The sequence below is a fragment of the Grampus griseus genome, assembly GCF_964374135.1.
Source record: "Grampus griseus genome assembly, chromosome: 1".
In the NCBI taxonomy this organism is placed as follows: domain Eukaryota; kingdom Metazoa; phylum Chordata; class Mammalia; order Artiodactyla; family Delphinidae; genus Grampus; species Grampus griseus.
The window spans coordinates 103,506,312-103,518,932 of record NC_139017.1 but is presented as its reverse complement, the minus strand read 5'-3'; the positions used below and the strand labels follow the sequence as shown (position 1 = coordinate 103,518,932).

Genomic DNA, 12,621 nt, shown 5'->3' with positions numbered 1-12,621 from the left:
TGAGGTTTTATTTCTTCAAGACAACAATTAAAATTCTTGGAGCAAGAGTATATTAAGCAAACTTGGTACAAATTCCAAAAAACAAAACTTCATATAAATACTTTCATTCATAAGCTCAAAAACATTCACAATTCAAACATTAATTAGAAAGTATTTTCATGTCCACTTCTGCACAATTTACAAAACATATTCCTCAAAACTTGGCATACTGGAATGTGATGATACATATTTTCATTGTTATGTACTTTTAACAACTTTATTGTAAGTGATACATATTTCAGAAAAAAATCTTTCTCCCAAAAGCACCAATTGTTACACTACAATAAGGCTTCCAGTGCTCAACAGTTATGAAAAACAATGCTGTAACCATTAATCCCATTTGGAAAAAAATGACTCAAGCACTACAAGAAAAAAATCATGATCAATAATTCCATTGCAGATCCATTTACAAAGTGTCCTTCATGGATTTTAACCATTCAAACTTTTGTGCAACTGTCCTTAAGGGAGCATTCTCATTCTTTACACATAAATGGCAAAATCTTTCTGGTTGAGAGTGGATACTTACCTGTAAACAAAAGTGCACCAATTTATTCCTCCCCCTACAATCACAATCAGAAATACTCAAATACCTTATTAAGTAATCTGAAATGCCTGAAAGCTAACTTACATAATGCCTAGAAGCTACTTAATAAAGACGTTCCAAAAAGCAGCTATATAAGGAGGCAATCCAAGATCTCTTCTACCTACTTCTTGGCTATATGCCTAGAGAATACTGTAATGAAAGCAAGCCAGACAACTATGGTATCTATGGAAGCAATTCAAACCCCTGCATTCTAAACAAATTTTCTGGTCATTAAAACTAACCTCTAAAAAGTTACTATTAATGAAAACTAAGAAATCTCTCTGATGTTGGTATATATCACACTGGAAAAAAAAAGCAGGGCCACAGTACCAACTACTTATCATCTGATTTACCTCCAAATTCATCCAACAATGCCAATGATAGAAAAGAAAGAGACAGATTCAGGCATCAACTCTCACTACCCTTGGAAAGGGCAAATATGCCATAAGCAAGTTCAAGAATAAGCCAAAACTATTTAAGATGATGGAGATCAGAATATGCTTACTTCTTTGAGAAAGAATTAATAAGAAGGGGCACAAGGCACCTTTTTCAGTGAAGAAAATGTTATGTATCTTGATCTGGGTTGAAGTTACCTGGGTATATTTATTTGTGGCATTTCACTGAGTTGTACTCATATAAACGTTGTGCACTTCAATATATGTAAATTATATATAAATAAAACATTTAACAACAAGTCACCAATAATGGTAAAATCTAAAAAGCTTTTCTCAATTCTCATCCTTTTTCATCATTCTCTATCATATTTCTAATCACAGAACACCAATATTCCCTAAACGCAACTCTTTCCCCTTATAAGACCCACAAGGCTTTGTTAGTATTCTGCCAGCATTTTTCTTATTCTGCCTCATATTAATTCACTTAAATGTTAATTCAATATTCATCAAGTGCTCATGTGCAAGACATGGATTAGGTACCCTCCAGCATTTATCCAACACACACACACACACACACACACACACACACACACACACACACACACACACACGTAGAAACCAAATTCCCTAAGCTGGATTCAAGCCACTCTATTATCTGGTTTCTAATAATGTCTCCTACTTTAATTCCCATCACTTCTTTCTGGGAATGTTCTTCCCCAGCATACTATTTTCTCAACTATCCTTTAAGACTCAGTTCAATTTCTACTTTACCCTTTCTCCATACTTGTATAGAACTTACTGTCTATATCTGCACTGTCCAATCTGTGATTAATGAGCACTTGAAGTCTGGCTAGTCTGAACTGAGATACGCTTTAAGTATGTAATACACACTGGATTTTGAAGACTTGGTGTGAAAAAAAGAATGGCAAGTATCTCAATGTGTACATGTTGAAATGATAATATTTTGGATATACCAGGTTAAATAAAATGAAGTTAATATTAATTTTACTTATTTCTTTTTATTTTTTAATGTGCCTATGAAAATATTTAAATCACATTGTGGCTCAACATATTCCTACTCGGTAGTGCTGACCTATACAAGCGATTTATAAATGTCCCACAAATTATCTTTTAATATATGGCCTCCACCCAATACGAGTGTAAGAAATTCAATATTAAGCTTTTCTCTTTTTATATATTAAAGATTATTACATTAAGAATTATTAATAATAACTAAACAGTTGATTTAAGTACCTATTTAATTTTAATATCAACTTTAAAGGTTTTTAACAAGGAAGCTTAAGACATTTCAAAGCGTAAAAATATTTTAAAACTTCTGTTTTCATATGGCTATAAACTGAAAATGTCACCTACATTTTACATATATCCATTTTGAGTTAAACGTCTCACCAGAAAGGATAGATAGTAGTATTAAACTCATAGAATTTCTAATCCCAGAGAGTATTAGTTCTTATTAATACTTTTATTATTAAAATGAGTATTTTAATACTCTAAAATATTAGAGTATTTTTTCTAATTAATTATTTTTCATCTTAGTCACTGAGTAAAGAAATAAGCAGCTTCTATTTTGACCAATATCACTGTATCAATGTCCAGCAGCCAAGACAAAGAACCTTTATATGGTGGTATGAATAAACAATGCGGGCAATAAGACACCACTTGAAATAAGGGTATGCAGAAAAACGCTTCTATAATGTTACGTTTCATGAGGAGGAGACAAAACTTACAACTGTATAAGGTAAAAACGTAGATATACAGAAAGAAAGGCTAGGAAGGCAGAATAGAAAGGTCTCATCTGTAGAATCAAGATATGCCTAGGTTGAAACTTGGCTGCTCTACTATTTACTACCTACGTGACCCAAGTGTGAGTTTGTTTTCCTGCATATGAAATGGGAATATATATATATCACAGCATAATTATAAGGAATACATACTAGATGCTTAATTAATGTCAGTCTCATCTCCCTTTCCTTTAATTCTAATGATTATATAATGGTGAAAAGATTATCGGTGACTTCCTCCCACTTCCTTTTCCAAACAATTGAAAATATTTTTTCAACAAATATTAAACTTCTAATATTTCATACTCACACCCCCTCCTCATGTGAACTTAAAAGTACTAACTGCCTTTTACAGTTTCTTTTAAAGTTTAAAATTTGTGTTTGTGGTGGGGAAGGTAGGTGGTACAAGAAAAACTTAAAGTGGGAAATAAGTTTAAGACTATACCAGCACAGATATATACAAAACAAAGAGAAGTGTAGAGAGGAAAACAGCAAAAGGAAATGCTGTTTGAGGAAATTCCCCTGACTCAGACTAAGTAATGAAACGATAACATTCTTCTCCTCAATCTAGCTTCTGCTGAAGCCACTCCTCACTCTCATCTGGGGTTTCTGTGTACTTTATATACAAATACACATAGCCACTCACCCGCTTCTCTCTACTAATGGTCACCACCATCCTCATGGTCAAGAATTTAAAGGCGAGTGAAGAAACTGAGGATGTTGTAACGAAGCAAACCAACCCACGGGTTGGGAAAGCCCTTCACTCAAATGCACTCACTCCCAATGTATTATTATCATCATCATCATTAGCTGACAGCCATAAAAGAGAATGTGTTCCCGAAATATTGACCCTGGTTATAGCTTTAGCTGCTAGAACTGGAGATGCCACACTCTGATGACTGTCTCTTACTTCCTTTGTAGATATGGGCCTCAAAATGGAACGTTAGAAAAGGTATACAACTTCAGATCACTCACAGGTGAAAATTTCACGTTACTGTAGGAAACACAATTAAACAATGATGATAATAATAATAACTATTATTCTAACAGCTAACATTTACTCAGCATTCATTACATATCAGAAAGCTAAGGACTTTACTACATGAATTATGTAATATAAACCTAAATCTTTATGAAGATTTCTTATTGTTAAATCTATTTGCCTAGTGCTCACACAGCTAGATCTTAACCCCACCAGTTTTACTTCAAGGCTTACACTTTTTAAACCTTATCCCCCCATCCTGCACAAACTATTCAACAATAATTAGGAACCATCCCCCTCCCCAGTAATTGGTGTTTTGAAAATACTAGTTATGTTTGACATCTTCCTCAAGAAACTGATGAAAAGATATTATGCTTTCAAGTAAAAGGATAAATACTCTGGAAGAAAGGATAAAAATGTTCAACCTTCATAAATATTAGATAAATAACTGATATAATACAGGTAAATATGGTTTGTAAACTGAACTTTAATCCCAACACTTTATTAGGTGCTTTTTAATTTGAAATTGTCCTTTTGACTCACAACATATTTAGTTTCCTGACTTTGTACAAAGTCTTTTAAAAGCTGTATTTTCCCATAGATACAGAGAACAAACGGGGTGGTTGCCAGAATGGGGAGGGGCATGGGCAAAATAGGTGAAAGGAATTAAGAGGTACAGACTTCCAATTTTAAAATAAGTAAGTCATGGGGAGGTAATATAATATACAGCATAAGAAATATGGTCAATAATATTATAATAACTCTGTATGGGGTCTGATGGTTACTAGACTTATCCTGGTGATCATTCCATATGTATTTAAATGTTGATCACTAAGTTGTACACCTGAAACTAAAATAATATTGTATATCAACTATATTTCAATTAAACAAAACTGTATTTTCAATTTCAATGAATGATATACATTCTAAAAAGCTTAATACCTAAAACATTGTTTATCACTCTAACCAACTTCACTTCTATCACAGTTTGGACTAACAGAATCATATTTCAAGAAACAAATCACTCAATCCATACTTTAAACAAATCTACCTACAAAATCACAGTTCCAAGAATCCCAAATGAAATGGGAAGGCTACAGCTTACAGACAGAAGAGGAGTTAGGGCAACCGTTAGTAGAGGTACAAGGGAAATCTCTTAGAAACGCTTATCTTAATACAGTCTCGCTTTCCTTCATCCAAGAGAAGTATGCACTGCTGTTGCTGCTACCCTAGCATTTTTCTCCTCTTCCTCCTCTTGAAATCCTCGATTTTCTCCTCCTGGAAAGTTTATCTCACAGGACTGCTAACATCTCTCAGTAGTCAAAGGATCTTTTATCTTGAATTTAAAGGAACAAAAACATACTAACTCCTCCTAATCACATAAGAGTTCCCCGTAAATTCAGAGAGGATAGTAACTTCACAGTTCAAATTCAGCAGATCTAAGAAAAAATTAAACAGTACAGCAACTGAGGCCCTAGAGAGAATAATAATACACCTTTTTCATGGAGACTCCAGCTATCTGAAGAAAGACCACGAATTGAACTTGGTGTTCTACCTTCTAGGTCTCAAGTGATCTTTATGTTTAGTGTTTTAGTTTAGTTTAGTTTAGTTTAGTTTTGTTTTAAGAGAGGAAAGAAGAGAAATACTTTAGCCAACCAGCAGGGTGAGCTAGTGCTAGAATCAGTTTGATTATTCTCAGTTTTCTCAAAATTCAATGATATAAATGGGTTGCACTATTAAAAGCAGCTATTCCCTCCTAATAAACCTGAATTAAAAGACAACACTTCTAAAACTGCTTCAGTCAGTGCTACACAATTCTGTTCAATATTTACAGATTCTCTATCTACAAAGCAGACATTCTCTATACCAGATGGATTAATAACAAATAAATGTAAAAAAATTAGAGCTTATTTGAATATCTATCCAAAACATTATAGTATCCATCCTTTATTCTCATGTTTTATTTTACAGACTATCAATTTAAAAAATTTTTAAACATTAAAAAAGAACTGCTAAAACTAGTGTTCTTTAAAAATTAGGGCTGGATAATTCAACATTCCAATTTCTGCATTCGGTGCAAGCTATAGTTGCCTTAATATATGTCTGAAAAAGCAGTCATGAGAAAAGCATTCCCACAAGAGTAAGATCCCCTGCTTTCCTTTAGAATCACATTCTGAGAAGTAAGTAACCCTAAAGTAAGTAACCCTAAACACTAGTAATATATTTGGGGTGAGAGAAAGATGAACCTGATCTTTTCTAACAACCAATTTCTTTAAATTTTTTAAATTGCAGGTAACCCCACCACTTCAAGTAACTGTCCTTGAGTCTTTCTTTTCTCCTCCTGTTACCCAATACAGTCTCAATTCAACCACAACAAACTTCTCCCTCTTTTATAACTTGAATGACAAATTAAACCTGCAAAAGGTTTAAGGTCTGCAGGTGACAGACTCACTTCATAATTATTGATACAGAGAATCCAGGAGTAATCTCAATTATCACAAAACCAAAGTATAATTAAATCTACTCACATAGTGTTGAAAATTAAGAAATATATCAACTTTCCTAGAAAAATCAATAATTTAAGTGCACCTTAAAAGACCCATAAAAACTTTAAAACCTAAAGACAAATTACCTGTTTTTTTTAAACGTGATATCTAAAGAAGTTAAAGGTAACTGTGGGATCCCATCATAAATGATTTTACTACTTGTTGAATTTCCTAACAGATGTTACAGATTTACTACTCAGCAGTAGTACTAGTTAGTCTTAACAAGTTGTTTTTAACAGGAGGCAAAGTGGTATGTCCATTTTTCCAACTAAAACACTATTACAAAATGAAATGCACTAGCATCACTGTTTCAAGCCTCTATCTCATTTCCTACCTAATAACTAGTAGAAATGGCAATTACTTCAAACTTTCCAAGAAGTTTATCAAGCTACCTGTTCTGTTTTGTTTTTCAAATCTCTGAGTCGATTGTTTTGGAAACCTCAGAATTCAAAAGCAACATTGCTTTGAAATTATCTGAAATGTCTGGATTTTGTAACTGATTTTGTTTCCCTTTGGAAGTCACTTTAAAAACTTAGTTACCATATCAAGTTAAATAAAAGTTTTATTGTCACAGAATTTCTCATTAATATAATAGTATCTGAGTAACAAGTACTCTCAAGCATACTCCCTTGTTTTGTTTTATAACCATTATTAGTTGCAGATAGTCACCTCCTTATCCCAGCAATGTGACCAATGAAAAGACCAATGGGGTATAAGTTGAGAGACAATTTTCCATCATGCCATTAACTTAATCATCTCTGGCCCTTAATATATTGAAAAAGAGAGAGTAATACTAGTTGTTCTCTAAGATTCCTTCTACACTAAAACTATATGATTCAATAATAATATTTCTGATATTAATATATCTCCTATTCATTAATACAAGAGTGTTCTCTATTAGAAGGAGAAAACGTAAAAGAGGGGAAACATAAATCTGGGAAAAAACAAGGAAAATGAAAGTTTTAAGTAATGTTGAAAAGTTCAAATTCGATTTGAACAGGGATCTAAAGCTACTTATATAAATGTGCTTAAATATCCCTTCAAGTAATTTAATTTGTTAATGTGACCTAGCCAAAACATTAGTTGTTTCCAAATTTTGTACTTCAAATATTACAAATATACCAAGTACGATGTAGATGTAAGTGCAGTATAAGTTTAAACTGTTAGAAATTCTAAAACTTACACCACCATGATTTTAACAGCAACATACATATCACTGCATTAATACTAGTCAAGCCTTCGTGTTTCACCTATTAAAATGTCTAAACTAAACTGTAACTTCTTTATAATTTTTTCTTACAAAAACCTATCGATGTAATATTGCTGCCATCTAGTTCCCTGGATACTTACACATATGACTGAAGGCAAACAGCAGGTTTCCTTTCTTTGAGCAATTTGAGTTGTCTATTTTTTGAAATGCTCTTTTTCTTGTGGGACCAAAACTATGTAACTAAACTACTGCAGAGAGGCAATATATTATTAAGGCAAATCTAATCTATCATCCAGATGCAACAAGCCTGGCATTAGTTAGGACTGGCCAGAATAGATGATGGTGTTTTGGTTATTTCTGTTGAATTTATTAACTTGTATACAAAACAGGACCATCATTCAGGCTCTCAATTGTGTTTCTCTCCTCGTTGAGTACTTCTTAATGACCACACAAAATATGAAGTCTAAACATAAAAGTTTTATAACAACTAAATTTATGTCAATATTACTTAAAACAGTTCAAGAAAAGTTTTCCACTAATGTTGCTAAACCATGGATGGATCCCAACACGAGAGTCGTCTGTGGAAGTCTCGTAACAAGAAACCGTTAGTTCCACCACCTAAGTTTCCAATCACTGAGAAGGGTCTGGGACAACTCATCTTCAGGTTCACGGGAGGAGTGGAGCACACCTGCTTTCCTCTGGCAGAGATTAAGCTCCCAGGGACACAAAGGCCAGGGAATCAGACCTGGAGAAGCAAAAAGCTTTAGCTGGACACCCACCAAGCCCCTGGCAACCCAAACACTTTGAGCGATTTACCTCTTGCTGTTACTTCCCAGGCACCTATCGGCATAAGATCTTGCAAAACAGGGGGAGGGGAGGGCTCTGCGGTCCTGGTCCCACGTTAGGGGAGGGGTGTGTACAGTTAACGCCAGAGCCTACGCTTCTGGCCGAGGCAGAGCAGCCCCAAAGAGAGGGGTTGGTGGCTGCTCTCGGACCGCCCCGTTACTCAGTGCATTGCAATGGCGACCGCAAGGCTCCCCAAGCCGCCTGATCTCGGCCCCTTCCCCCTACTGCTCACTGGCTGCTCAGCTTCATGTGACTAAACAAAACCCCCAAGTCTAGTGCCCAGCTCAGCCCCTTTGTGTCCGCTACCGGATCCTCCGACGCCGCCGTGGAAAAGTCCCCCCCTCCCCACCTCCGCCGAGTCCCGCCCCGCGGCGGCGGCCGCCGCTCACCTCAGGCACCGCCGCCCCCCGCGGCCGCCGCGGCCGCCGCCTCCCCGAACCCGGGTCCCGGACTCCTTGTGTAGCACCAACTCCGCCTCCTCGGCCGCCGCCGCCATCTTAGCCTGTGCGGCAAAATGCGTCCTTTTGGATGGTTGGGACCCAGCCTAGGGCGTAGCTCCCCGGGCCCGAGCGCCGAAGGCCGGGTCCCCCAAGTTCCTCCGCCACCCTCAGTCCCGCCGCCGCCACAACCCAGAGGCCCGAAACCCACACAGGTCCCGGCGAATCCGACCAAATAACCCCTGAAACTCACAGTTTGGTGCCGTGTGCGTCAAACCGGGGCGACGTTGGGAGCGCGCGGCGTCCCCGCGTCACACGCCGCTCTGTACGCTACTCGGCTCCAACGGCCCCCCTCCGCTCCCCGCTTTTCGCCTTCGGCCCCGGTTCCCACGGCGCAGGCGCGCTGCTTTCCCGCCTCTTACCGAGCTGCGGGCCGCGGGGGCGGCCAGCGAGGAGCTCTCCGGCGGCTTCGCGCTGGTGGAGCGTCTGGGCCAATTACACCAAAGGGTGCAGCAGAAACAGTGCACCACTGTTCTCGGGTGCCAGAAACCCAACAAGGTCACCTCCCCCAGCGCTGACCTAATCACTCTCAAGGAGGTTCCCGCCCCAAAGTAGGCACGCTCCAAATATGGTGGTGCCCAAACTCTGCAAGACCCAAACACTTAGGCAAGTCTAGGCCCTTTAAGGTGGAACAGACCCATATTTGATTTCCACAATCACGAGAGGGCCACAGTTCCTTTTCTTTCTACTGTTGAGGAAAACAGCTAAAGGACTCGACATTGCTGGTCACAACTGTAGAGTAATGGCAGAAGAAGGTTTCTGGATCTTAAGGGGACCAATTGTTGGGAGATGCTTGATGGACAAGCAGAGCATCAAGTGTAGCATCTCAGTTAACGGAAAAGCCTACCCTAAAAGGTTCCCTGGGTTTGGTCCAATTTGATTCTGTGAACATACTTTCTCCCTGCATTACTGAATGTGTTGTGGGTCTCCGAATTAAAGTTATGTAAGAAGCACCCGGTATGCTGGTTACCCTTCAAAGAATTAGTAGGTCCCGAGAGAGTTCTAGAAAACTTTTTAAACAAGTATCCACCTCAGAGTCTGAGGACAGAGTTTCACAGACCACACTTTGAGAAACATTGATTAGGAGCTATTCTCGTTGCTTTTGAACTGAGCAAACATAAAAGTTGCTAACATGTCTGACATGAATCAAAATTTCCTGAGGAATCTACTACTCCTGCCTTAATAAGTTCTTTGGCTGTTCTGAATCTCTGGGTTCTCAAAAAAAAAAAAAAAAGTTTTCATTAGTTAGTTTAGCAGCTATCGTAAAACTCTGCTTTTCCACACCCTCAAGATGTCATTGGCATTCAGAGGAATACACTGTAATTGCACGTATTTAACAAGAATGAGAAACACTCCCTTTTCTATAGGATGGTGACTTCATCATCATTATCAGCAAACATAGATTCCAAACAACAGGTATTTATACTTGCTGAATTAGTTAATAATAATAGCTAACACTTTTGAGTGCTTACTATTTACCAAGCATTGTTCTAATTCATTCAATTTCATTAAAACCTAAAACCTAATGAGGCAAAGAGAGGTTAGGTAATCTTCTCAACGTCACACAGCTCTTTGGACTCTTTCAAAATACAAAATTTTCTTCTTTATTTACACAAATGGGTAAACAATCAAATGTATATAAATTTTCAGCTAATTTGGGGGGGTTGTCTTTTGGGTTATTTCATCTGTAGAATCCATTAAAATTGGACATTCTCAGTTTACTATTGGACTTACAATAAATAAAATTATAATGTTCTTATAACATATCACTACAAAAGCAGTTACCAACAAAAACAAAAACTCTGTTGTGAGTGTACACCACTGACTGACTGATGTGCATCAGATCACACCACCAGCAAATAGAACTCAACCATGATCAGGAACTTGTCTCACTAATGAAATTGTTTGTTTATACAAGAATTAAGCAACTAAACTGTAATACTATAGAAATAGTAGTATAAATAATGGTAATAATTGTAATAGTAAAAGTAGTAATGGTTGATGAAATTCTTTATAAACAAAATAGATGTCAAAAAACCTTCTATGAGGGAGAAACCTTGAAAAGGGCAGAAATCTTGAATAAGGTAATGCAAAAAAAAAAAAAATGCAGGCAACTAGAAAAATCCAAAGACAGATTATGTGGCTCAAGGCCAAAATATTTAAAGACATTAAAAGGAAAATGCAGTTGAGAATGAAAATCAAGATGTGGAAAACAGTTTGACCCCTGGAGAAAATTCACAAAGCACATCTACTCACTGTAATAAAAGAATGCTCTGACCTGGGGAAGAATCTTTGAAAACAAAAAGGAAAGAAAGGAAAAGCCAGACTGGCTATTGTTAAAGTGTTAAAACTTGACATTATTAGCAAAGTATATGAATCTATTAGTTTTTCCAGTGAATGGGGTTACCCAATAAAAGATACAAAGTAAGCTGTGGTCTCAAATGACCTAATCAAAAAGAAAATGCAATTTCATGTTGGATAAAAATGGTTAATTCTCCACATTCCAATACTTCTGAATTGCAGGCAAAAAGAAGAAAAAGAAACATTGATTAATCTACTATCCTAGTTACAGCAGAAATTAACACAGCATTGTAAATCAACTATACTTCAATTAAAATAAAAAGCTACTATCCTAGTAATAAAGTCAAGTCCAAGTTTGGATTTATCTTAGGGCCTCACCCGAAGAGGACCCACCTCTGAGTACCAAAATTGTTAAGACAGTCTCATTTGTGGAATTTCAAATATTATGACGTGTGTTAATTAGGGTGGAGGTCAGAGGATGTTTGGCATAGAGAGAGGTGAAGAGAGTAAACAGAGATCAAGCCTTATATTTATTTTTGTCTCACAGTAACCCCAGCACAGAGACTTTTACATGTAAAGTATGCAGTAAATAATTTTGTTCAATTCAACCAACATTCACCAATTGCCTATACCATGCAAGGCACTGTACTAGGCACTGTCAGCAAAAAAAAAAAAGAATAAGACAGTTCCTTGAACATATTCAATAAATATTAGTTGAGTAGATGAGGAGCTTTTATAGTCCAATAAAAGAACTACACAAAAGGATATAATCAACTCTCAATTTACCAGGGAATGGGGGAGATGAGGAAATAGATAATAACGATTTCAAAATCATTGAAACAAAATTTCATAAAACATGATACAAAATAAGTTTCATATACACATATTTAGTAAAAATTATATCCAATATTTAGGAACACATTTACTACTCTAACTCATCAGCATATCAGAAGTAGAACATGAGTATAGACTTGTTCACAGAACATATGTAAAGAAAGGAAACGGTGGGCTAGGGAAACAGATAAAAAAAAAATATTTAAGGAATGAGTAGAGCCAGCCAAGAAAATTAAAAAATGGAGGAACAGAGGGTTATGAGAAGATTTAGGCAAGAGTGCAGCCTCACAGAAGCCAAGGAAGTATTGGTAACAGCTTAACTACTATGACAAATAACTTCAAATATCAATGGATTAACACAGTAAAATTTCACTTCTTATTCACATCACACTCCACTGAAGTTAGTGGGAAGGGGAAGGGAAGCCTCAAAGCAGTTACTCAAGTACCTAGGGTCCTTCTGTCATCTGGCTTTGCCATCCCCTAAGGTCTTAGTGTCTTCTATTGGATCCCCTGGAAAGAGAGAGCACACATGGAGAATCGTGAGTGCAGTAAGTGGAAGTGGCCAAGCCCAGAAGTGGCACACATC

At 36.9% G+C, this 12,621-nt stretch overlaps 1 protein-coding gene across 7 annotated transcripts in view; it reads right to left on the bottom strand.

Annotated features, from left to right (window-relative positions):
• ZNF644 (zinc finger protein 644) overlaps positions 1-9,379 on the bottom strand; it is a 115,048-nt gene extending 105,669 nt beyond the window's left edge. For 2 of the 7 annotated variants that reach the window (XM_082669463.1, XM_082669467.1), the window contains exons 1-3: positions 9,052-9,089; positions 8,793-8,905; positions 8,246-8,302 (exon numbers count right to left, since the gene is read on the bottom strand). The gene's annotated coding sequence lies outside the window, so the exon portion shown is untranslated. The other 5 variants (XM_082669464.1, XM_082669470.1, XM_082669471.1 and 2 more) reach the window with 3 other exon arrangements.
• Between the last annotated feature and the right edge of the window lie 3,242 nt (positions 9,380-12,621).